This window comes from Aulonocara sp. 'chitande type north' Nkhata Bay, linkage group LG5, assembly GCF_057382095.1.
Source record: "Aulonocara sp. 'chitande type north' Nkhata Bay isolate Kocher_YH1m ecotype deep benthic linkage group LG5, A_spYH_male_GT1.1, whole genome shotgun sequence".
NCBI lineage: Eukaryota > Metazoa > Chordata > Actinopteri > Cichliformes > Cichlidae > Aulonocara > Aulonocara sp. 'chitande type north' Nkhata Bay.
In genome coordinates this window covers 193520-216158 of record NC_141348.1, presented here as the reverse complement: position 1 = coordinate 216158, position 22639 = coordinate 193520, and the positions used below count along the sequence as shown (strand labels likewise).

At 56.7% G+C, this 22639-nt stretch overlaps 7 non-coding genes and 10 pseudogenes across 7 annotated transcripts; all 17 read right to left on the bottom strand.

Annotated features, from left to right (window-relative positions):
- Window positions 1-1719: 1719 nt before the first annotated feature.
- LOC147328857 (5S ribosomal RNA) lies at window positions 1720-1838 on the bottom strand (annotated as a pseudogene).
- A 638-nt stretch (window positions 1839-2476) lies between these two features.
- Window positions 2477-2595, bottom strand: LOC147328856 (5S ribosomal RNA). The gene has a single exon (XR_015129286.1). It is a non-coding gene; the product is annotated as a 5S ribosomal RNA (ribosomal RNA).
- A 1058-nt stretch (window positions 2596-3653) lies between these two features.
- LOC147328855 (5S ribosomal RNA) lies at window positions 3654-3772 on the bottom strand. The gene has a single exon (XR_015129285.1). It is a non-coding gene; the product is annotated as a 5S ribosomal RNA (ribosomal RNA).
- A 1326-nt stretch (window positions 3773-5098) lies between these two features.
- LOC147328854 (5S ribosomal RNA) lies at window positions 5099-5217 on the bottom strand (annotated as a pseudogene).
- Window positions 5218-5855: 638 nt separating this feature from the next.
- LOC147328853 (5S ribosomal RNA) lies at window positions 5856-5974 on the bottom strand. Its single transcript, XR_015129284.1, has one exon. It is a non-coding gene; the product is annotated as a 5S ribosomal RNA (ribosomal RNA).
- A 1058-nt stretch (window positions 5975-7032) lies between these two features.
- Window positions 7033-7151, bottom strand: LOC147328852 (5S ribosomal RNA). The gene has a single exon (XR_015129418.1). It is a non-coding gene; the product is annotated as a 5S ribosomal RNA (ribosomal RNA).
- A 1759-nt stretch (window positions 7152-8910) lies between these two features.
- LOC147328851 (5S ribosomal RNA) lies at window positions 8911-9029 on the bottom strand (annotated as a pseudogene).
- An 898-nt stretch (window positions 9030-9927) lies between these two features.
- On the bottom strand, window positions 9928-10046 carry LOC147328850 (5S ribosomal RNA; annotated as a pseudogene).
- Window positions 10047-11418: 1372 nt separating this feature from the next.
- On the bottom strand, window positions 11419-11527 carry LOC147328849 (5S ribosomal RNA; annotated as a pseudogene).
- Window positions 11528-13251: 1724 nt separating this feature from the next.
- LOC147328848 (5S ribosomal RNA) lies at window positions 13252-13360 on the bottom strand (annotated as a pseudogene).
- A 1058-nt stretch (window positions 13361-14418) lies between these two features.
- LOC147328847 (5S ribosomal RNA) lies at window positions 14419-14537 on the bottom strand. Its single transcript, XR_015129639.1, has one exon. It is a non-coding gene; the product is annotated as a 5S ribosomal RNA (ribosomal RNA).
- Window positions 14538-15398: 861 nt separating this feature from the next.
- On the bottom strand, window positions 15399-15517 carry LOC147328846 (5S ribosomal RNA). Its single transcript, XR_015129709.1, has one exon. It is a non-coding gene; the product is annotated as a 5S ribosomal RNA (ribosomal RNA).
- Window positions 15518-16888: 1371 nt separating this feature from the next.
- Window positions 16889-17007, bottom strand: LOC147328845 (5S ribosomal RNA; annotated as a pseudogene).
- Window positions 17008-17666: 659 nt separating this feature from the next.
- On the bottom strand, window positions 17667-17785 carry LOC147328844 (5S ribosomal RNA; annotated as a pseudogene).
- Window positions 17786-19893: 2108 nt separating this feature from the next.
- LOC147328843 (5S ribosomal RNA) lies at window positions 19894-20012 on the bottom strand (annotated as a pseudogene).
- A 659-nt stretch (window positions 20013-20671) lies between these two features.
- LOC147328842 (5S ribosomal RNA) lies at window positions 20672-20790 on the bottom strand. The gene has a single exon (XR_015129283.1). It is a non-coding gene; the product is annotated as a 5S ribosomal RNA (ribosomal RNA).
- Window positions 20791-21768: 978 nt separating this feature from the next.
- On the bottom strand, window positions 21769-21887 carry LOC147328841 (5S ribosomal RNA; annotated as a pseudogene).
- Between the last annotated feature and the right edge of the window lie 752 nt (window positions 21888-22639).

Below are 22639 nucleotides of genomic sequence, written 5' to 3'. Positions count from 1 at the left end.
GTGTGGTGTAAGTGGCCTCAGCCAGAGCCACGGGCCCTGATGTGGTGTAAGTGGCCCCAGCCGGTCACTCAGGCCCTGGTGTGGTGTAAGTGGCCTCAGCCAGTGCCACAGGCCCTGGTGTGGTGTAAGTGGTTTGAGCAAGAGCCACAGACCCTGGTGTGGTGTAATTGGCCTCAGCCAGCAGCCACAGGCCCTGGTGTGGTGTAAGTCGCCTCAGACAGAAGCCACAGGCACTGGTGTGGTGTAAGTGGCCTCAGCCAGCAGCAAAAGGGCCCTGGTGTGGTGTAAGTCGCCTCAGCCAGCAGCCACAGGCCCTGGTGTGGTGTAGGTGGCCTCAGCCACCAGCCACAGGCCCTGGTGTGGTGTAAGTGGCCTCAGCCAGCAGCCACAGGCCCTGGTGAGGTGTAAGTGGTCTCAGCCAGCAGCCACAGGCCCTGGTGTGGTGTAAGTGGCCTCAGCCAGTGCCACAGGCCCTGGTGTGGTGTAAGTGGCCTGAGCAAGAGCCACAGGCCCTGGTGTGGTGTAAGTGGCCTGAGCAAGAGCCACAGACCCTGGTGTGGTGTAATTGGCCTCAATAGCAACTAATGCCCTGGTGTGGTGTAGGTGGCCTCAGCCAGCAGCCACAGGCCCTGGTGTGGTGTAAGTGGCCTGAGCAAGAGCCACAGGCCCTGGTGTGGTGTAAGTGGCCTGAGCAAGAGCCACAGACCCTGGTGTGGTGTAATTGGCCTCAATAGCAACTAATGCCCTGGTGTGGTGTAGGTGGCCTCAGCCAGCAGCCACAGGCCCTGGTGTGGTGAAAGTGGCCTCAGCCAGAGCCACAGGCCCTGATGTGGTGTAAGTGGCCCCAGCCGGTCACTCAGGCCCTTGTGTGGTGTAGGTTGCATCAGCCAGCAGCCACAGGCCCTGGTGTGGTGTAAGTGGCCTCAGCCAGCAGCCACAGGCCCTGGTGTGGTCTAAGTGGCCTCAGCAAGAGCCACAGGCCCTGGTGTGGTGTAAGTGGCCTGAGCAAGAGCCACAGGCCCTGGTGTGGTGTAAGTGGCCTCAATAGCAAATAAGGCCCTGGTGTGGTGTAAGTGGCCAGAAGCGCAGGGCCTGGTGTGATGTGAGTGGCCTGAGCAAGAGCCACAGACCCTGGTGTGGTGTAATTGGCCTCAATAGCAACTAAGGCCCTGGTGTGGTGTATGTGGCCTCAGGCAGCAGCCACAGGCCCTGTTGTGGTGTAACTGGCCTCAGCCAGAGCCACAGGCCCTGATGTGGTGTAAGTGGCCCCAGCCGGTTACTCAGGCCCTGGTGTGATGTAGGTGGCCTCAGCCAGCCGCCACAGGCCCTGGTGTGGTGTAAGTGGCCTCAGCCAGCAGCCACAGGCCCTGGTGTGGTGTAAGTGGCCTGAGCAAGAGCCACAGACCATGGTGTGGTGTAATTGGCCTCAATAGCAACTAAGGCCCTGGTGTGGTGTAGGTGGCCTAAGCCAGCAGCCACAGGCCCTGGTGTGGTGTAAGTGGCCTCAGCCAGAGCCACAGGCCCTGACGTGGTGTAAGTGGCCCCAGCCGGTCACTCAGGCCCTGGTGTGGTGTAGGTGGCATCAGCTAGCAGCACAAGACATTGGAAAAGAGCCAAAAGCAATGTCGTTAATGTGCCCTCATTAATGGGCAGCTGATTTTGGTCTTTTAATACACCCCTTCTCTGGATCAAAAGCGGTTCAATGACATGAAAATGAAAAGCTTACAGCACCAGGTATTCCCAGGCAGTCTCCCATCCAAGTACTAACCAAGCCCAGCCCTGCTCAGCTTCCGAGATCAGACGAGGTCAGGCGTGCTCAGGGTGGTATGGCCGTAAGCTGCTGGCCGTAAGCTGCTGGCCCCAGCACAATGTCTCAATTTATGGATTCAGGTGATTAGGTGGCAAGTACCTGAAGTTACGAAGACAATCCTATAACCCTACCTTCATGTTTGCATAATACCCTAACCCAAAGGCTCAGTTTAGCATTTATCCAACAGCACAGGCCCTGGATTGTTGAAGATGGCCTCAGGAACCAGCACAGGGCCTGGTGTGTTGTACATGGCCACAGCTAGCAGCACAGGGCCTGGTTTGGTGAAGATGGCCTCGGCCAGAAGCGCAGGGCCTGGTGTGATGTGAGTGGCCTGAGCAAGAGCCACAGGCCCTGGTGTGGTGTAAGTGGCCTCAGCCAGCAGCCACAGGCCCTGGTGTGGTGTAAGTCGCCTCAGCCAGAACCCACAGGCCCTGGTGTGGTGTAACTGGACTCAGCCAGAGCCACAGCCCCTGATGTGGTGTAAGTGGCCCCAGCCGGTCACTCAGGCCCTGGTGTGGTGTAGGTGGCATAAGCTAGCAGCACAAGACATTGGAAAAGAGCCAAAAGCAATGTGATTAATGTGCCCTTATTAATGGGCAGCTGCTTTTGGTCTTTTAATACACCCCTTCTCTGGATCAAAAGCGGTTCAATGACATGAAAATGAAAGGCTTACAGCACCAGGTATTCCCAGGCAGTCTCCCATCCAAGTACTAACCAAGCCCAGCCCTGCTTAGCTTCCGAGATCAGACGAGGTCGGGCGTGCTCAGGGTGGTATGGCCGTAAGCTGCTGGCCCCAGCACAATGTCTCAATTTATGGATTCAAGTGATTAGGTGGCAAGTACCTGAAGTTACGAAGACAATCCTATAACCATACCTGCATGTTTGCATAATACCCTAACCCAAAGGCTCAGTTTAGCATTTATCCAACAGCACAGGCCCTGGATTGTTGAAGATGGCCTCAGGAACCAGCACAGGGCCTGGTGTGTTGTACATGGCCACAGCTAGCAGCACAGGGCCTGGTTTGGTGAAGATGGCCTCGGCCAGAAGCGCAGGGCCTGGTGTGATGTGAGTGGCCTGAGCAAGAGCCACAGGCCCTGGTGTGGTGTAAGTGGCCTGAGCAAGAGCCACAGGCCCTGGTGTGGTGTAAGTGGCCTCAATAGCAAATAAGGCCCTGGTGTGGTGTAAGTGGCCTCAGCCAGCAGCCACAGGCCCTGGTGTGGTGTAAGTGGCCTCAGCCAGTGCCACAGGCCCTGGTGTGGTGTAAGTGGCCTGAGCAAGAGCCACAGGCCCTGGTGTGGTGTAAGTGGCCTCAGCCAGCAGCCACAGGCCCTGGTGTGGTGTAAGTCGCCTCAGCCAGAAGCCACAGGCACTGGTGTGGTGTAAGTGGCCTCAGCCAGCAGCAAAAGGGCCCTGGTGTGGTGTAAGTCGCCTCAGCCAGCAGCCACAGGCCCTGGTGTGGTGTAGGTGGCCTCAGCCAGCAGCCACAGGCCCTGGTGTGGTGTAAGTGGCCTCAATAGCAACTAAGGCCCTGGTGTGGTGTAAGTGGCTTCAGCCAGCAGCCACAGGCTCTGGTGTGGTGTAACTGGCCTCAGCCAGCAGCCACAGGCCCTGGTGTGGTGTAACTGGCCTCAGCCAGAGCCACAGCCCCTGATGTGGTGTAAGTGGCCCCAGCCGGTCACTCAGGCCCTGGTGTGGTGTAGGTGGCATCAGCTAGCAGCACAAGACATTGGAAAAGAGCCAAAAGCAATATGATTAATGTGCCCTTATTAATGGGTAGCTGCTTTTGGTCTTTTAATACACCCCTTCTCTGGATCAAAAGCGATTCAATGACATGAAAATGAAAGGCTTACAGCACCAGGTATTCCCAGGCAGTCTCCCATCCAAGTACTAACCAAGCCCAGCCCTGCTTAGCTTCCGAGATCAGACGAGGTCGGGCGTGCTCAGGGTGGTATGGCCGTAAGCTGCTGGCCCCAGCACAATGTCTCAATTTATGGATTCAAGTGATTAGGTGGCAAGTACCTGAAGTTACGAAGATAATCCTATAACCATACCTGCATGTTTGCATAATACCCTAACCCAAAGGCTCAGTTTGGCATTTATCCAACAGCACAGGCCCTGGATTGTTGAAGATGGCCTCAGGAACCAGCACAGGGCCTGGTGTGTTGTACATGGCCACAGCAAGCAGCACAGGGCCTGGTTTGGTGAAGATGGCCTCGGCCAGAAGCACAGGGCCTGGTGTGATATGAGTGGCCTCAGCCAGCAGCCACAGGCCCTGGTGTGGTGTAAGTGGCCTCAGCCAGCAGCAAAAGGGCCCTGGTGTGGTGTAAGTGGCCTCAGCCAGCAGCCACAGGCCCTGGTGTGGTGTAAGTGGCCTCAGCCAGCAGCCACAGGCCCTGGTGTGGTGTAAGTGGCCCCAGCCGGTCACTCAGGCCCTTGTGTGGTGTAGGTTGCATCAGCCAGCAGCCACAGGCCCTGGTGTGGTGTAAGTGGCCTCAGCCAGCAGCCACAGGCCCTGGTGTGGTCTAAGTGGCCTCAGCAAGAGCCACAGGCCCTGGTGTGGTGTAAGTGGCCTGAGCAAGAGCCACAGGCCCTGGTGTGGTGTAAGTGGCCTCAATAGCAAATAAGGCCCTGGTGTGGTGTAAGTGGCCAGAAGCGCAGGGCCTGGTGTGATGTGAGTGGCCTGAGCAAGAGCCACAGACCCTGGTGTGGTGTAATTGGCCTCAATAGCAACTAAGGCCCTGGTGTGGTGTATGTGGCCTCAGGCAGCAGCCACAGGCCCTGTTGTGGTGTAACTGGCCTCAGCCAGAGCCACAGGCCCTGATGTGGTGTAAGTGGCCCCAGCCGGTTACTCAGGCCCTGGTGTGATGTAGGTGGCCTCAGCCAGCCGCCACAGGCCCTGGTGTGGTGTAAGTGGCCTCAGCCAGCAGCCACAGGCCCTGGTGTGGTGTAAGTGGCCTGAGCAAGAGCCACAGACCATGGTGTGGTGTAATTGGCCTCAATAGCAACTAAGGCCCTGGTGTGGTGTAGGTGGCCTAAGCCAGCAGCCACAGGCCCTGGTGTGGTGTAAGTGGCCTCAGCCAGAGCCACAGGCCCTGACGTGGTGTAAGTGGCCCCAGCCGGTCACTCAGGCCCTGGTGTGGTGTAGGTGGCATCAGCTAGCAGCACAAGACATTGGAAAAGAGCCAAAAGCAATGTCGTTAATGTGCCCTCATTAATGGGCAGCTGATTTTGGTCTTTTAATACACCCCTTCTCTGGATCAAAAGCGGTTCAATGACATGAAAATGAAAAGCTTACAGCACCAGGTATTCCCAGGCAGTCTCCCATCCAAGTACTAACCAAGCCCAGCCCTGCTCAGCTTCCGAGATCAGACGAGGTCAGGCGTGCTCAGGGTGGTATGGCCGTAAGCTGCTGGCCGTAAGCTGCTGGCCCCAGCACAATGTCTCAATTTATGGATTCAGGTGATTAGGTGGCAAGTACCTGAAGTTACGAAGACAATCCTATAACCCTACCTTCATGTTTGCATAATACCCTAACCCAAAGGCTCAGTTTAGCATTTATCCAACAGCACAGGCCCTGGATTGTTGAAGATGGCCTCAGGAACCAGCACAGGGCCTGGTGTGTTGTACATGGCCACAGCTAGCAGCACAGGGCCTGGTTTGGTGAAGATGGCCTCGGCCAGAAGCGCAGGGCCTGGTGTGATGTGAGTGGCCTGAGCAAGAGCCACAGGCCCTGGTGTGGTGTAAGTGGCCTCAGCCAGCAGCCACAGGCCCTGGTGTGGTGTAAGTCGCCTCAGCCAGAACCCACAGGCCCTGGTGTGGTGTAACTGGACTCAGCCAGAGCCACAGCCCCTGATGTGGTGTAAGTGGCCCCAGCCGGTCACTCAGGCCCTGGTGTGGTGTAGGTGGCATAAGCTAGCAGCACAAGACATTGGAAAAGAGCCAAAAGCAATGTGATTAATGTGCCCTTATTAATGGGCAGCTGCTTTTGGTCTTTTAATACACCCCTTCTCTGGATCAAAAGCGGTTCAATGACATGAAAATGAAAGGCTTACAGCACCAGGTATTCCCAGGCAGTCTCCCATCCAAGTACTAACCAAGCCCAGCCCTGCTTAGCTTCCGAGATCAGACGAGGTCGGGCGTGCTCAGGGTGGTATGGCCGTAAGCTGCTGGCCCCAGCACAATGTCTCAATTTATGGATTCAAGTGATTAGGTGGCAAGTACCTGAAGTTACGAAGACAATCCTATAACCATACCTGCATGTTTGCATAATACCCTAACCCAAAGGCTCAGTTTAGCATTTATCCAACAGCACAGGCCCTGGATTGTTGAAGATGGCCTCAGGAACCAGCACAGGGCCTGGTGTGTTGTACATGGCCACAGCTAGCAGCACAGGGCCTGGTTTGGTGAAGATGGCCTCGGCCAGAAGCGCAGGGCCTGGTGTGATGTGAGTGGCCTGAGCAAGAGCCACAGGCCCTGGTGTGGTGTAAGTGGCCTGAGCAAGAGCCACAGGCCCTGGTGTGGTGTAAGTGGCCTCAATAGCAAATAAGGCCCTGGTGTGGTGTAAGTGGCCTCAGCCAGCAGCCACAGGCCCTGGTGTGGTGTAAGTGGCCTCAGCCAGTGCCACAGGCCCTGGTGTGGTGTAAGTGGCCTGAGCAAGAGCCACAGGCCCTGGTGTGGTGTAAGTGGCCTCAGCCAGCAGCCACAGGCCCTGGTGTGGTGTAAGTCGCCTCAGCCAGAAGCCACAGGCACTGGTGTGGTGTAAGTGGCCTCAGCCAGCAGCAAAAGGGCCCTGGTGTGGTGTAAGTCGCCTCAGCCAGCAGCCACAGGCCCTGGTGTGGTGTAGGTGGCCTCAGCCAGCAGCCACAGGCCCTGGTGTGGTGTAAGTGGCCTCAATAGCAACTAAGGCCCTGGTGTGGTGTAAGTGGCTTCAGCCAGCAGCCACAGGCTCTGGTGTGGTGTAACTGGCCTCAGCCAGCAGCCACAGGCCCTGGTGTGGTGTAACTGGCCTCAGCCAGAGCCACAGCCCCTGATGTGGTGTAAGTGGCCCCAGCCGGTCACTCAGGCCCTGGTGTGGTGTAGGTGGCATCAGCTAGCAGCACAAGACATTGGAAAAGAGCCAAAAGCAATATGATTAATGTGCCCTTATTAATGGGTAGCTGCTTTTGGTCTTTTAATACACCCCTTCTCTGGATCAAAAGCGATTCAATGACATGAAAATGAAAGGCTTACAGCACCAGGTATTCCCAGGGAGTCTCCCATCCAAGTACTAACCAAGCCCAGCCCTGCTTAGCTTCCGAGATCAGACGAGGTCGGGCGTGCTCAGGGTGGTATGGCCGTAAGCTGCTGGCCCCAGCACAATGTCTCAATTTATGGATTCAAGTGATTAGGTGGCAAGTACCTGAAGTTACGAAGATAATCCTATAACCATACCTGCATGTTTGCATAATACCCTAACCCAAAGGCTCAGTTTGGCATTTATCCAACAGCACAGGCCCTGGATTGTTGAAGATGGCCTCAGGAACCAGCACAGGGCCTGGTGTGTTGTACATGGCCACAGCAAGCAGCACAGGGCCTGGTTTGGTGAAGATGGCCTCGGCCAGAAGCACAGGGCCTGGTGTGATATGAGTGGCCTCAGCCAGCAGCCACAGGCCCTGGTGTGGTGTAAGTGGCCTCAGCCAGCAGCAAAAGGGCCCTGGTGTGGTGTAAGTGGCCTCAGCCAGCAGCCACAGGCCCTGGTGTGGTGTAAGTGGCCTCAGCCAGCAGCCACAGGCCCTGGTGTGGTGTAAGTGGCCTCAGCCAGCAGCCACAGGCCCTGGTGTGGTGTAAGTGGCCTCAGCCAGTGCCACAGGCCCTGGTGTGGTGTAAGTGGCCTGAGCAAGAGCCACAGACCCTGGTGTGGTGTAATTGGCCTCAATAGCAACTAAGGCCCTGGTGTGGTGTAGGTGGCCTCAGCCAGCAGCCACAGGCCCTGGTGTGGTGTAAGTGGCCTCAGCCAGCAGCCACAGGCCCTGGTGTGGTCTAAGTTGCCTCAGCCAGAAGCACAGGGCCTGGTGTGATATGAGTGGCCTGAGCAAGAGCCACAGGCCCTGGTGTGGTGTAAGTGGCCTGAGCAAGAGCCACAGGCCCTGGTGTGGTGTAAGTGGCCTCAATAGCAACTAAGGCCCTGGTGTGCTGTAAGTGGCTTCAGCCAGCAGCCACAGGCTCTGGTGTGGTGTAACTGGCCTCAGCCAGCAGCAACAGGCCCTGGTGTGGTGTAAGTCGCCTCAGCAAGCAGCCACAGGCCCTGGTGTGGTGTAGGTTGCCTCAGCCAGCAGCCACAGGCCCTGGTGTGGTGTAAGTGGCCTCAGCCAGCAGCCACAGGCCCTGGTGTGGTCTAAGTGGCCTCAGCAAGAGCCACAGGCCCTGGTGTGGTGTAAGTGGCCTGAGCAAGAGCCACAGGCCCTGGTGTGGTGTAAGTGGCCTCAATAGCAAATAAGGCCCTGGTGTGGTGTAAGTGGCCAGAAGCGCAGGGCCTGGTGTGATGTGAGTGGCCTGAGCAAGAGCCACAGACCCTGGTGTGGTGTAATTGGCCTCAATAGCAACTAAGGCCCTGGTGTGGTGTATGTGGCCTCAGGCAGCAGCCACAGGCCCTGTTGTGGTGTAACTGGCCTCAGCCGGTTACTCAGGCCCTGGTGTGGTGTAGGTGGCCTCAGCCAGCCGCCACAGGCCCTGGTGTGGTGTAAGTGGCCTCAGCCAGCAGCCACAGGCCCTGGTGTGGTGTAAGTGGCCTGAGCAAGAGCCACAGACCATGGTGTGGTGTAATTGGCCTCAATAGCAACTAAGGCCCTGGTGTGGTGTAGGTGGCCTAAGCCAGCAGCCACAGGCCCTGGTGTGGTGTAAGTGGCCTCAGCCAGAGCCACAGGCCCTGATGTGGTGTAAGTGGCCCCAGCCGGTCACTCAGGCCCTGGTGTGGTGTAGGTGGCATCAGCTAGCAGCACAAGACATTGGAAAAGAGCCAAAAGCAATGTCGTTAATGTGCCCTCATTAATGGGCAGCTGCTTTTGGTCTTTTAATACACCCCTTCTCTGAATCAAAAGCGGTTCAATGACATGAAAATGAAAAGCTTACAGCACCAGGTATTCCCAGGCAGTCTCCCATCCAAGTACTAACCAAGCCCAGCCCTGCTCAGCTTCCGAGATCAGACGAGGTCAGGCGTGCTCAGGGTGGTATGGCCGTAAGCTGCTGGCCCCAGCACAATGTCTCAATTTATGGATTCAGGTGATTAGGTGGCAAGTACCTGAAGTTACGAAGACAATCCTATAACCCTACCTTCATGTTTGCATAATACCCTAACCCAAAGGCTCAGTTTAGCATTTATCCAACAGCACAGGCCCTGGATTGTTGAAGATGGCCTCAGGAACCAGCACAGGGCCTGGTGTGTTGTACATGGCCACAGCTAGCAGCACAGGGCCTGGTTTGGTGAAGATGGCCTCGGCCAGAAGCGCAGGGCCTGGTGTGATGTGAGTGGCCTCAGCCAGCAGCCACAGGCCCTGGTGTGGTGTAAGTCGCCTCAGCCAGAACCCACAGGCCCTGGTGTGGTGTAACTGGACTCAGCCAGAGCCACAGCCCCTGATGTGGTGTAAGTGGCCCCAGCCGGTCACTCAGGCCCTGGTGTGGTGTAAGTGGCCTCAGCCAGCAGCCACAGGCCCTGGTGTGGTGTAAGTGGCCTAAGCCAGTGCCACAGGCCCTGGTGTGGTGTAAGTGGCCTGAGCAAGAGCCACAGGCCCTGGTGTGGTGTAAGTGGCCTGAGCAAGAGCCACAGACCCTGGTGTGGTGTAATTGGCCTCAATAGCAACTAAGGCCCTGGTGTGGTGTAGGTGGCCTCAGCCAGCAGCCACAGGCCCTGGTGTGGTGTAAGTGGCCTCAGCCAGAGCCACAGGCCCTGATGTGGTGTAAGTGGCCCCAGCCGGTCACTCAGGCCCTTGTGTGGTGTAGGTGGCATCAGCTAGCAGCACAAGACATTGGAAAAGAGCCAAAAGCAATGTCGTTAATGTGCCCTCATTAATGGGCAGCTGCTTTTGGTCTTTTAATACACCCCTTCTCTGGATCAAAAGCGGTTCAATGACATGAAAAAGAAAGCCTTACAGCACCAGGTATTCCCAGGCAGTCTCCCATCCAAGTACTAACCAAGCCCAGCCCTGCTTAGCTTCCGAGATCAGACGAGGTCGGGCGTGCTTAGGGTGGTATGGCCGTAAGCTGCTGGCCCCAGCACAATGTCTCAATTTATGGATTCAAGTGATTAGGTGGCAAGTACCTGAAGTTACGAAGACAATCCTATAACCATACCTGCATGTTTGCATAATACCCTAACCCAAAGGCTCAGTTTGGCATTTATCCAACAGCACAGGTCCTGGATTGTTGAAGATGGCCTCAGGAACCAGCACAGGGCCTGGTGTGTTGTACATGGCCACAGCAAGCAGCACAGGGCCTGGTTTGGTGAAGATGGCCTCGGCCAGAAGCACAGGGCCTGGTGTGATATGAGTGGCCTGAGCAAGAGCCACAGGCCCTGGTGTGGTGTAAGTGGAATCAGCCAGCAGCCACAGGCCCTGGTGTGGTGTAAGTGGCCTCAGCCAGAGCCACAGGCCCTGGTGTGGTGTAACTGGCCTCAATGGCAAATAAGGCCCTGGTGTGGTGTAAGTGGCCTCAGCCAGAGCCACAGGCCCTGGTGTGGTGTAAGTGGCCTCAATAGCAACTAAGGCCCTGGTGTGGTGTAAGTGGCCTCAGCCAGCAGTCACAGGCCCTGGTGTGGTGTAAGTCGCCTCAGCCAGCAGCCACAGGCTCTGGTGTGGTGTGGTGTAAGTCGCCTCAGCCAGCAGCCACAGGCCCTGGTATGGTGTAAGTGGCCTCAGCCAGCAGCCACAGGCCCTGGTGTGGTTTAACTGGCCTCAGCCAGCAGCCACAGGCCCTGGTGTGGTGTAAGTGGCCTCAGCCAGAGCCACAGGCCCTGATGTGGTGTAAGTCGCCTCAGCTAGCAGCACAGGGCCTGGTTTGGTGAAGATGGCCTCGGCCAGAAGCACAGGGCCTGGTGTGATATGAGTGGCCTGAGCAAGAGCCACAGGCCCTGGTGTGGTGTAAGTGGCCTGAGCAAGAGCCACAGGCCCTGGTGTGGTGTAAGTGGCCTCAATAGCAAATAAGGCCCTGGTGTGGTGTAAGTGGCCTCAGCCAGCAGCCACAGGCCCTGGTGTGGTGTAAGTGGCCTCAGCCAGTGCCACAGGCCCTGGTGTGGTGTAAGTGGCCTGAGCAAGAGCCACAGACCCTGGTGTGGTGTAAATGGCCTCAATAGCAACTAAGGCCCTGGTGTGTTGTATGTGGCCTCAGCCAGCAGCCACAGGCCCTGGTGTGGTGTAAGTGGCCTCAGCCAGAGCCACAGACCCTGATGTGGTGTAAGTGGCCCCAGCCGGTCACTCAGGCCCTGGTGTGGTGTACGTGGCATCAGCTAGCAGCACAAGACATTGGAAAAGAGCCAAAAGCAATGTCGTTAATGTGCCCTCATTAATGGGCAGCTGCTTTTGGTCTTTTAATACACCCCTTTTCTGGATCAAAAGCGGTTCAATGACAGGAAAAGGAAAGGCTTACAGCACCAGGTATTCCCCCATCCAAATACTAACCAAGCCCAGCCCTGCTTAGCTTCCGAGATCAGACGAGGTCGGGCGTGCTGAGGGTGGTATGGCCGTAAGCTGCTGGCCCCAGCACAATGTCTCAATTTATGGATTCAAGTGATTAGGTGGCAAGTACCTGAATTTACGAAGACAATCCTATAACCCTACCTGCATGTTTGCATAATACCCTAACCCAAAGGCTCAGTTTAGCATTTATCCAACAGCACAGGTCCTGGATTGTTGAAGATGGCCTCAGGAACCAGCACAGGGCCTGGTGTGTTGTACATGGCCACAGCAAGCAGCACAGGGCCTGGTTTGGTGAAGATGGCCTCGGCCAGAAGCACAGGGCCTGGTGTGATATGAGTGGCCTGAGCAAGAGCCACAGGCCCTGGTGTGGTGTAAGTGGCCTCAGCCAGAGCCACAGGCCCTGGTGTGGTGTAAGTGGCCTCAGCCAGAGCCACAGGCCCTGGTGTGGTGTAAATGGCCTCAATAGCAACTAAGGCCCTGGTGTGGTGTAGGTGGCCTCAGCCAGCAGCCACAGGCTCTGGTGTGGTGTAAGTCGCCTCAGCCAGCAGCCACAGGCCCTGGTATGGTGTAAGTGGCCTCAGCCAGCAGCCACAGGCCCTGGTGTGGTTTAACTGGCCTCAGCCAGCAGCCACAGGCCCTGGTGTGGTGTAAGTGGCCTCAGCCAGAGCCACAGGCCCTGATGTGGTGTAAGTCGCCTCAGCTAGCAGCACAGGGCCTGGTTTGGTGAAGATGGCCTCGGCCAGAAGCACAGGGCCTGGTTTGATATGAGTGGCCTGAGCCAGCAGCCACAGGCCCTGGTGTGGTGTAAGTGGCCTCAGCCAGCAGCCAAAGGCCCTGGTGTGTTGTAAGTGGCCTCAGCCAGCAGCAACAGGCCCTGGTGTGGTGTAAGTGGCCTCAGCCAGAAGCCACAGGCACTGGTGTGGTGTAAGTGGCCTCAGCCAGCAGCAACAGGCCCTGGTGTGGTGTAAGTCGCCTCAGCAAGCAGCCACAGGCCCTGGTTTGGTGTAGGTGGCCTCAGCCAGAGCCACAGGCCCTGATGTGGTGTAAGTGGCCCCAGCCGGTCACTCAGGCCCTGGTGTGGTGTAAGTGGCCTCAATAGCAAATAAGGCCCTGGTGTGGTGTAAGTGGCCTCAGCCAGCAGCCACAGGCCCTGGTGTGGTCTAAGTGGCCTCAGCCAGTGCCACAGGTCCTGGTGTGGTGTAAGTGGCCTGAGCAAGAGCCAAAGACCCTGGTGTGGTGTAATTGGCCTCAATAGCAACTAAGGCCCTGGTGTGGTGTAAGTGGCCTGAGCAAGAGCCACAGGCCCTGGTGTGGTGTAAGTGGCCTCAGCCAGCAGCCACAGGCCCTGGTGTGGTGTAGGTGGCCTCAGCCAGCAGCCACAGGCCCTTGTGTGGTGTAAGTGGCCTCAGCCAGCAGCCACAGGCCCTGGTGTGGTGTAACTGGCCTGAGCAAGAGCCACAGGCCCTGGTGTGGTGTAAGTGGCCTCAGCCAGAGCCACAGGCCCTGGTGTGGTGTAAGTGGCCTCAATAGCAAATAATGCCCTGGTGTGGTGTAAGTGGCCTCAGCCAGAGCCACAGGCCCTGATGTGGTGTAAGTGGCCCCAGCCGGTCAATCAGGCCCTGGTGTGGTGTAGGTGGCATCAGCTAGCAGCACAAGACATTGGAAAACAGCCAAAAGCAATGTCGTTAATGTGCCCTCATTAATGGGCAGCTGCTTTTGGTCTTTTAATACACCCCTTCTCTGGATCAAAAGCGGTTCAATGACAGGAAAAAGAAAGGCTTACAGCACCAGGTATTCCCCCATCCAAGTACTAACCAAGCCCAGCCCTGCTTAGCTTCCGAGATCAGACGAGGTCGGGCGTGCTCAGGGTGGTATGGCCGTAAGCTGCTGGCCCCAGCACAATGTCTCAATTTATGGATTCAAGTGATTAGGTGGCAAGTACCTGAAGTTACGAAGACAATCCTATAACCATACCTGCATGTTTGCATAATACACTAACCCAAAGGCTCAGTTTAGCATTTATCCAACAGCACAGGCCCTGGATTGTTGAAGATGGCCTCAGGAACCAGCACAGGGCCTGGTGTGTTGTACATGGCCACAGCTAGCAGCACAGGGCCTGGTTTGGTGAAGATGGCCTCGGCCAGAAGAGCAGGGCCTGGTGTGATATGAGTGGCCTGAGCAAGAGCCACAGGCCCTGGTGTGGTGTAAGTGGCCTGAGCAAGAGCCACAGGCCCTGGTGTGGTGTAAGTGGCCTCAGCCAGCAGCCACAGGCCCTGGTGTGGTGTAAGTCACCTCAGCCAGAAGCCACAGTCCCTGGTGTGGTGTAAGTGGCCTCAGCCAGCAGCAACAGGCCCTGGTGTGGTGTAAGTCGCCTCAGCCAGCAGCCACAGGCCCTGGTGTGGTGTAGGTGGCCTCAGCCTGCAGCCACAGGCCCTGGTGTGGTCTAAGTGGCCTCAGCCAGTGCCACAGGCCCTGGTGTGGTGTAAGTGGCCTGAGCAAGAGCCACAGACCCTGGTGTGGTGTAAATGGCCTCAATAGCAACTAAGGCCCTGGTGTGGTGTATGTGGCCTCAGCCAGCAGCCACAGGCCCTGGTGTGGTGTAACTGGCCTCAGCCAGCAGCCACAGGCCCTGGTGTGGTGTAAGTGGCCTCAATAGCAACTAAGGCCCTGGTGTGGTGTAAGTGGCCTCAGTCAGCAGCCACAGGCTCTGGTGTGGTGTAACTGGCCTCAGCCAGCAGCCACAGGCCCTGATGTGGTGTAAGTGGCCCCAGCCGGTCACTCAGGCCCTGGTGTGGTGTAGGTGGCATCAGCTAGCAGCACAAGACATTGGAAAAGAGCCAAAAGCAATGTCGTTAATGTGCCCTCATTAATGGGCAGCTGCTTTTGGTCTTTTAATACACCCCTTTTCTGGATCAAAAGCGGTTCAATGACATGAAAATGAAAGGCTTACAGCACCAAGTATTCCCAGGCAGTCTCCCATCCAAGTACTAACCAAGCCCAGCCCTGCTTAGCTTCCGAGATCAGACGAGGTCGGGCGTGCTCAGGGTGGTATGGCCGTAAGCTGCTGGCCCCAGCACAATGTCTCAATTTATGGATTCAAGTGATTAGGTGGCAAGTACCTGAAGTTACGAAGACAATCCTATAACCATACCTGCATGTTTGCATAATACCCTAACCCAAAGGCTCAGTTTAGCATTTATCCAACAGCACAGGCCCTGGATTGTTGAAGATGGCCTCAGGAACCAGCACAGGGCCTGGTGTGTTGTACATGGCCACAGCTAGCAGCACAGGGCCTGGTTTGGTGAAGATGGCCTCGGCCAGAAGAGCAGGGCCTGGTGTGATATGAGTGGCCTGAGCAAGAGCCACAGGCCCTGGTGTGGTGTAAGTGGCCTGAGCAAGAGCCACAGGCCCTGGTGTGGTGTAAGTGGCCTCAGCCAGCAGCCACAGGCCCTGGTGTGGTGTAAGTCACCTCAGCCAGAAGCCACAGTCCCTGGTGTGGTGTAAGTGGCCTCAGCCAGCAGCAACAGGCCCTGGTGTGGTGTAAGTCGCCTCAGCCAGCAGCCACAGGCCCTGGTGTGGTGTAGGTGGCCTCAGCCTGCAGCCACAGGCCCTGGTGTGGTCTAAGTGGCCTCAGCCAGTGCCACAGGCCCTGGTGTGGTGTAAGTGGCCTGAGCAAGAGCCACAGACCCTGGTGTGGTGTAAATGGCCTCAGCCAGAGCCACAGGCCCTGATGTGGTGTAAGTGGCCCCAGCCGGTCACTCAGGCCCTGGTGTGGTGTAGGTGGCATCAGCTAGCAGCACAAGACATTGGAAAAGAGCCAAAAGGAGTGTCGTTAATGTGCCCTCATTAATGGGCAGCTGCTTTTGGTCTTTTAATACACCCCTTCTCTGGATCAAAAGCGGTTCAATGACATGAAAATGAAAGACTGACAGCACCAGGTATTCCCAGGCAGTCTCCCATCCAAGTACTAACCAAGCCCAGCCCTGCTTAGCTTCCGAGATCAGACGAGGTCGGGTGTGCTCAGGGTGGTATGGCCGTAAGCTGCTGGGCCCAGCACAATGTCTCAATTTATGGATTCAAGTGATTAGGTGGCAAGTACCTGAAGTTACGAAGATAATCCTATAACCATACCTGCATGTTTGCATAATACCCTAACCCAAAGGCTCAGTTTGGCATTTATCCAACAGCACAGGCCCTGGATTGTTGAAGATGGCCTCAGGAACCAGCACAGGGCCTGGTTTGGTGAAGATGGCCTCGGCCAGAAGCGCAGGGCCTGGTGTGATGTGAGTGGCCTGAGCAAGAGCCACAGGCCTTGGTGTGGTGTAAGTGGCCTCAGCCAGCAGCCACAGGCCCTGGTGTGGTGTAGGTGGCCTCAGCCAGCAGCCACAGGCCCTGGTGTGGTGTAAGTGGCCTCAGCCAGCAGCCACAGGCCCTGGTGTGGTGTAAGTGGCCTCAGCCAGCAGCCACAGGCCCTGGTGTGGTGTAAGTGGCCTCAGCCAGTGCCACAGGCCCTGGTGTAGTGTAAGTAGCCTGAGCAAGAGCCACAGACCCTGGTGTGGTGTAATTGGCCTCAGCCAGCAGCCACAGGCCCTGGTGTGGTGTAAGTGGCCTCAGCCAGTGCCACAGGCCCTGGTGTAGTGTAAGTGGCCTGAGCAAGAGCCACAGACCCTGGTGTGGTGTAATTGGCCTCAGCCAGAAGCCACAGGCCCTGGTGTGGTGTAAGTCGCCTCAGCCAGAAGCCACAGGTACTGGTGTGGTGTAAGTGGCCTCAGCCAGCTGCAAAAGGGCCCTGGTGTGGTGTAAGTCGCCTCAGCCAGCAGCCACCGGCCCTGGTGTGGTGTAGGTGGCCTCAGCCAGCAGCCACAGGCCCTGGTGTGGTATAAGTGGCCTCAGCCAGCAGCCACAGGCCCTGGTGTGGTGTAAGTGGCCTCAGCCAGCAGCCACAGGCCCTGGTGTGGTGTAAGTGGCCTCAGCCAGTGCCACAGGCCCTGGTGTGGTGTAAGTGGCCTGAGCAAGAGCCACAGGCCCTGGTGTGGTGTAAGTGGCCTGAGCAAGAGCCACAGACCCTGGTGTGGTGTAATTGGCCTCAATAGCAACTAATGCCCTGGTGTGGTGTAGGTGGCCTCAGCCAGCAGCCACAGGCCCTGGTGTGGTGTAAGTGGCCTCAGCCAGCAGCCACAGGCCCTGGTGTGGTGTAAGTGGCCTCAGCCAGAGCCACAGGCCCTGATGTGGTGTAAGTGGCCCCAGCCGGTCACTCAGGCCCTGGTGTGGTGTAGGTGGCATCAGCTAGCAGCACAAGACATTGGAAAACAGCCAAAAGCAATGTCGTTAATGTGCCCTCATTAATGGGCAGCTGCTTTTGGTCTTTTAATACACCCCTTCTCTGGATCAAAAGTGGTTCAATGACATGAAAGGCTTACAGCACCAGGTATTCCCAGGCAGTCTCCCATCCAAGTACTAACCAAGCCCAGCCCTGGTCAGCTTCCGAGATCAGACGAGGTCGGGCGTGCTCAGGGTGGTATGGCCGTAAGCTGCTGGCCCCAGCACAATGTCTCAATTTATGGATTCAGGTGATTAGGTGGCAAGTACCTGAAGTTACGAAGACAATCCTATAACCCTACCTTCATGTTTGCATAATACCCTAACCCAAAGGCTCAGTTTAGCATTTATCCAACAGCACAGGCCCTGGATTGTTGAAGATGGCCTCAGGAACCAGCACAGGGCCTGGTGTGTTGTACATGGCCACAGCTAGCAGCACAGGGCCTGGTTTGGTGAAGATGGCCTCGGCCAGAAGCGCAGGGCCTGGTGTGATGTGAGTGGCCTGAGCAAGAGCCACAGGCCCTGGTGTGGTGTAAGTGGCCTGAGCAAGAGCCACAGGCCCTGGTGTGGTGTAAGTGGCCTCAATAGCAAATAAGGCCCTGGTGTGGTGTAAGTGGCCTCAGCCAGTGCCACAGGCCCTGGTGTGGTGTAAGTGGCCTGAGCAAGAGCCAAAGACCCTGGTGTGGTGTAATTGGCCTCAATAGCAACTAAGGCCCTGGTGTGGTGTAGGTGGCATCAGCTAGCAGCACAAGACATTGGAAAAGAGCCAAAAGCAATGTCGTTAATGTGCCCTCATTAATGGGGAGCTGCTTTTGGTCTTTTAATACACCCCTTCTCTGGATCAAAAGCGGTTCAATGACATGAAAATGAAAGCCTTACAGTACCAGGTATTCCCAGGCAGTCTCCCATCCAAGTACTAACCAAGCCCAGCCCTGCTTAGCTTCCGAGATCAGACGAGGTCGGGCGTGCTTAGGGTGGTATGGCCGTAAGCTGCTGGCCACAGCACAATGTCTCAATTTATGGATTCAAGTGATTAGGTGGCAAGTACCTGAAGTTACGAAGACAATCCTATAACCATACCTGCATGTTTGCATAATACCCTAACCCAAAGGCTCAGTTTGGCATTTATCCAACAGCACAGGCCCTGGATTGTTGAAGATGGCCACAGCAAGCAGCACAGGGCCTGGTTTGGTGAAGATGGCCTCAGCCAGAAGCACAGGGCCTGGTGTGATATGAGTGGCCTGAGCAAGAGCCACAGGCCCTGGTGTGGTGTAAGTGGAATCAGCCAGCAGCCACAGGCCCTGGTGTGGTGTAAGTGGCCTGAGCCAGAGCCACAGGCCCTGGTGTGGTGTAACTGGCCTGAATAGCAAATAAGGCCCTGGTGTGGTGTAAGTGGCCTCAGCCAGAGCCACAGGCCCTGGTGTGGTGTAAGTGGCCTCAATAGCAACTAAGGCCCTGGTGTGGTGTAAGTGGCCTCAGCCAACAGCCACAGGCCCTGGTATGGTGTAAGTGGCCTCAGCCAGCAGCCACAGGCCCTGGTGTGGTGTAAGTGGCCAGAAGCGCAGGGCCTGGTGTGATGTGAGTGGCCTGAGCAAGAGCCACAGACCCTGGTGTGGTGTAATAGGCCTCAATAGCAACTAAGGCCCTGGTGTGGTGTATGTGGCCTCAGCCAGCAGCCACAGGCCCTGGTGTGGTGTAACTGGCCTCAGCCAGCAGCCACAGGCCCTGGTGTGGTGTAAGTGGCCTCAGCCAGAGCCACAGGCCCTGATGTGGTGTAAGTCGCCTCAGCTAGCAGCACAGGGCCTGGTTTGGTGAAGATGGCCTCGGCCAGAAGCACAGGACCTGGTTTGATATGAGTGGCCTGAGCCAGCAGCCACAGGCCCTGGTGTGGTGTAAGTGGCCTCAGCCAGCAGCAACAGGCCCTGGTGTGGTGTAAGTCGCCTCAGCCAGAAGCCACAGGCACTGGTGTGGTGTAAGTGGCCTCAGCCAGCAGCAACAGGCCGTGGTGTGGTGTAAGTCGCCTCAGCAAGCAGCCACAGGCCCTGGTGTGGTGTAGGTGGTCTCAGCCAGCAGCCACAGTTCCTGGTGTGGTGTAAGTGGCCTCAGCAAGAGCCACAGACCCTGGTGTGGTGTAATTGGCCTAAGCCAGAGCCACAGGCCCTGGTGTGGTGTAAGTGGCCTGAGCAAGAACCACAGGGCCTGGTTTGGTGAAGATGGCCTCGGCCAGAAGCGCAGGGCCTGGTGTGATGTGAGTGGCCTGAGCAAGAGCCACAGGCCCTGGTGTGGTGTAAGTGGCCTCAGCCAGCAGCCACAGGCCCTGGTGTGGTGTAAGTGGCCTCAGCCAGCAGCCACAGGCCCTGGTGTGGTGTAGGTGGCCTCAGCCAGCAGCCACAGGCCCTGGTGTGGTGTAAGTGGCCTCAGCCAGTGCCACAGGCCCTGGTGTGGTGTAAGTGGCCTGAGCAAGAGCCACAGACCATGGTGTGGTGTAATTGGCCTCAATAGCAACTAAGGCCCTGGTGTGGTGTAAGTGGCCTCAGCCAGCAGCCACAGGCCCTGGTGTGGTGTAGGTGGCCTCAGCCAGCAGCCACAGGCCCTGGTGTGGTGTAGGTGGCCTCAGCCAGCAGCCACAAGCCCTTGTGTGGTGTAAGTGGCCTCAGCCAGCAGCCACAGGCCCTGGTGTGGTGTAAGTGGCCTCAGCCAGCAGCCACAGGCCCTGGTGTGGTGTAAGTGGCCTCAGCCAGTGCCACAGGCCCTGGTGTGGTGTAATTGGCCTCAATAGCAACTAAGGCCCTGGTGTGGTGTAAGTGGCCTCAGCCAGCAGCCACAGGCCCTGGTGTGGTGTAAGTGGCCTCAGCCAGCAGCCACAGGCCCTGGTGTGGTGTAAGTGGCCTCAGCCAGAGCCACAGGCCCTGATGTGGTGTAAGTGGCCCCAGCCGGTCACTCAGGCCCTGGTGTGGTGTAGGTGGCATCAGCTAGCAGCACAAGACATTGGAAAACAGCCAAAAGCAATGTCGTTAATGTGCCCTCATTAATGGGCAGCTGCTTTTGGTCTTTTAATACACCCCTTCTCTGGATCAAAAGTGGTTCAATGACATGAAAGGCTTACAGCACCAGGTATTCCCAGGCAGTCTCCCATCCAAGTACTAACCAAGCCCAGCCCTGGTCAGCTTCCGAGATCAGACGAGGTCGGGGGTGCTCAGGGTGGTATGGCCGTAAGCTGCTGGCCCCAGCACAATGTCTCAATTTATGGATTCAGGTGATTAGGTGGCAAGTACCTGAAGTTACGAAGACAATCCTATAACCCTACCTTCATGTTTGCATAATACCCTAACCCAAAGGCTCAGTTTAGCATTTATCCAACAGCACAGGCCCTGGATTGTTGAAGATGGCCTCAGGAACCAGCACAGGGCCTGGTGTGTTGTACATGGCCACAGCTAGCAGCACAGGGCCTGGTTTGGTGAAGATGGCCTCGGCCAGAAGCGCAGGGCCTGGTGTGATGTGAGTGGCCTGAGCAAGAGCCACAGGCCCTGGTGTGGTGTAAGTGGCCTGAGCAAGAGCCACAGGCCCTGGTGTGGTGTAAGTGGCCTCAATAGCAAATAAGGCCCTGGTGTGGTGTAAGTGGCCTCAGCCAGTGCCACAGGCCCTGGTGTGGTGTAAGTGGCCTGAGCAAGAGCCAAAGACCCTGGTGTGGTGTAATTGGCCTCAATAGCAACTAAGGCCCTGGTGTGGTGTAGGTGGCATCAGCTAGCAGCACAAGACATTGGAAAACAGCCAAAAGCAATGTCGTTAATGTACCCTCATTAATGGGCAGCTGCTTTTGGTCTTTTAATACACCCCTTCTCTGGATCAAAAGCGGTTCAATGACATGAAAATGAAAGGCTTACAGCACCAGGTATTCCCAGGCAGTCTCCCATCCAAGTACTAACCAAGCCCAGCCCTGCTTAGCTTCCGAGATCAGACGAGGTCGGGCGTGCTCAGGGTGGTATGGCCGTAAGCTGCTGGCTCCAGCACAATGTCTCAATTTATGGATTCAAGTGATTAGGTGGCAAGTACCTGAAGTTACGAAGATAATCCTATAACCATACCTCCATGTTTGCATAATACCCTAACCCAAAGGCTCAGTTTGGCATTTACCCAACAGCACAGGCCCTGGATTGTTGAAGATGGCCTCAGGAACCAGCACAGGGCCTGGTGTGTTGTACATGGCCACAGCAAGCAGCACAGGGCCTGGTTTGGTGAAGATGGCCTCGGCCAGAAGCACAGGGCCTGGTGTGATATGAGTGGCCTGAGCAAGAGCCACAGGCCCTGGTGTGTTGTAAGTGGCCTCAGCCAGCAGCCACAGGCCCTGGTGTGGTGTAGGTGGCCTCAGCCAGCAGCCACAGGCCCTTGTGTGGTGTAAGTGGCCTCAGCCAGCAGCCACAGGCTCTGGTGTGGTGTAAGTGGCCTCAGCCAGCAGCCACAGGCCCTGGTGTGGTGTAAGTGGCCTCAGCCAGCAGCCACAGGCCCTGGTGTGGTGTAGGTGGCCTCAGCCAGCAGCCACAGGCCCTGGTGTGGTGTAAGTGGCCTCAATAGCAACTAAGGCCCTGGTGTGGTCTAAGCGGCCTGAGCCAGTGCCACAGGCCCTGGTGTGGTGTAAGTGGCCTGAGCAAGAGCCACAGACCCTGGTGTGGTGTAAATGGCCTCAATAGCAACTAAGGCCCTGGTGTGGTGTATGTGGCCTCAGCCAGCAGCCACAGGCCCTGTTGTGGTGTAACTGGCCTCAGCCAGAGCAACAGGCCCTGATGTGGTGTAAGTGGCCCCAGCCGGTCACTCAGGCCCTGGTGTGGTGTAGGTGGCATCAGCTAGCAGCACAAGACATTGGAAAAGAGCCAAAAGCAATGTCGTTAATGTGCCCTCATTAATGGGGAGCTGCTTTTGGTCTTTTAATACACCCCTTCTCTGGATCAAAAGCGGTTCAATGACATGAAAATGAAAGCCTTACAGCACCAGGTATTCCCAGGCAGTCTCCCATCCAAGTACTAACCAAGCCCAGCCCTGCTTAGCTTCCGAGATCAGACGAGGTCGGGCGTGCTTAGGGTGGTATGGCCGTAAGCTGCTGGCCCCAGCACAATGTCTCAATTTATGGATTCAAGTGATTAGGTGGCAAGTACCTGAAGTTACGAAGACAATCCTATAACCATACCTGCATGTTTGCATAATACCCTAACCCAAAGGCTCAGTTTGGCATTTATCCAACAGCACAGGCCCTGGATTGTTGAAGATGGCCACAGCAAGCAGCACAGGGCCTGGTTTGGTGAAGATGGCCTCAGCCAGAAGCACAGGGCCTGGTGTGATATGAGTGGCCTGAGCAAGAGCCACAGGCCCTGGTGTGGTGTAAGTGGAATCAGCCAGCAGCCACAGGCCCTGGTGTGGTGTAAGTGGCCTGAGCCAGAGCCACAGGCCCTGGTGTGGTGTAACTGGCCTGAATAGCAAATAAGGCCCTGGTGTGGTGTAAGTGGCCTCAGCCAGAGCCACAGGCCCTGGTGTGGTGTAAGTGGCCTCAATAGCAACTAAGGCCCTGGTGTGGTGTAAGTGGCCTCAGCCAACAGCCACAGGCCCTGGTATGGTGTAAGTGGCCTCAGCCAGCAGCCACAGGCCCTGGTGTGGTGTAAGTGGCCAGAAGCGCAGGGCCTGGTGTGATGTGAGTGGCCTGAGCAAGAGCCACAGACCCTGGTGTGGTGTAATAGGCCTCAATAGCAACTAAGGCCCTGGTGTGGTGTATGTGGCCTCAGCCAGCAGCCACAGGCCCTGGTGTGGTGTAACTGGCCTCAGCCAGCAGCCACAGGCCCTGGTGTGGTGTAAGTGG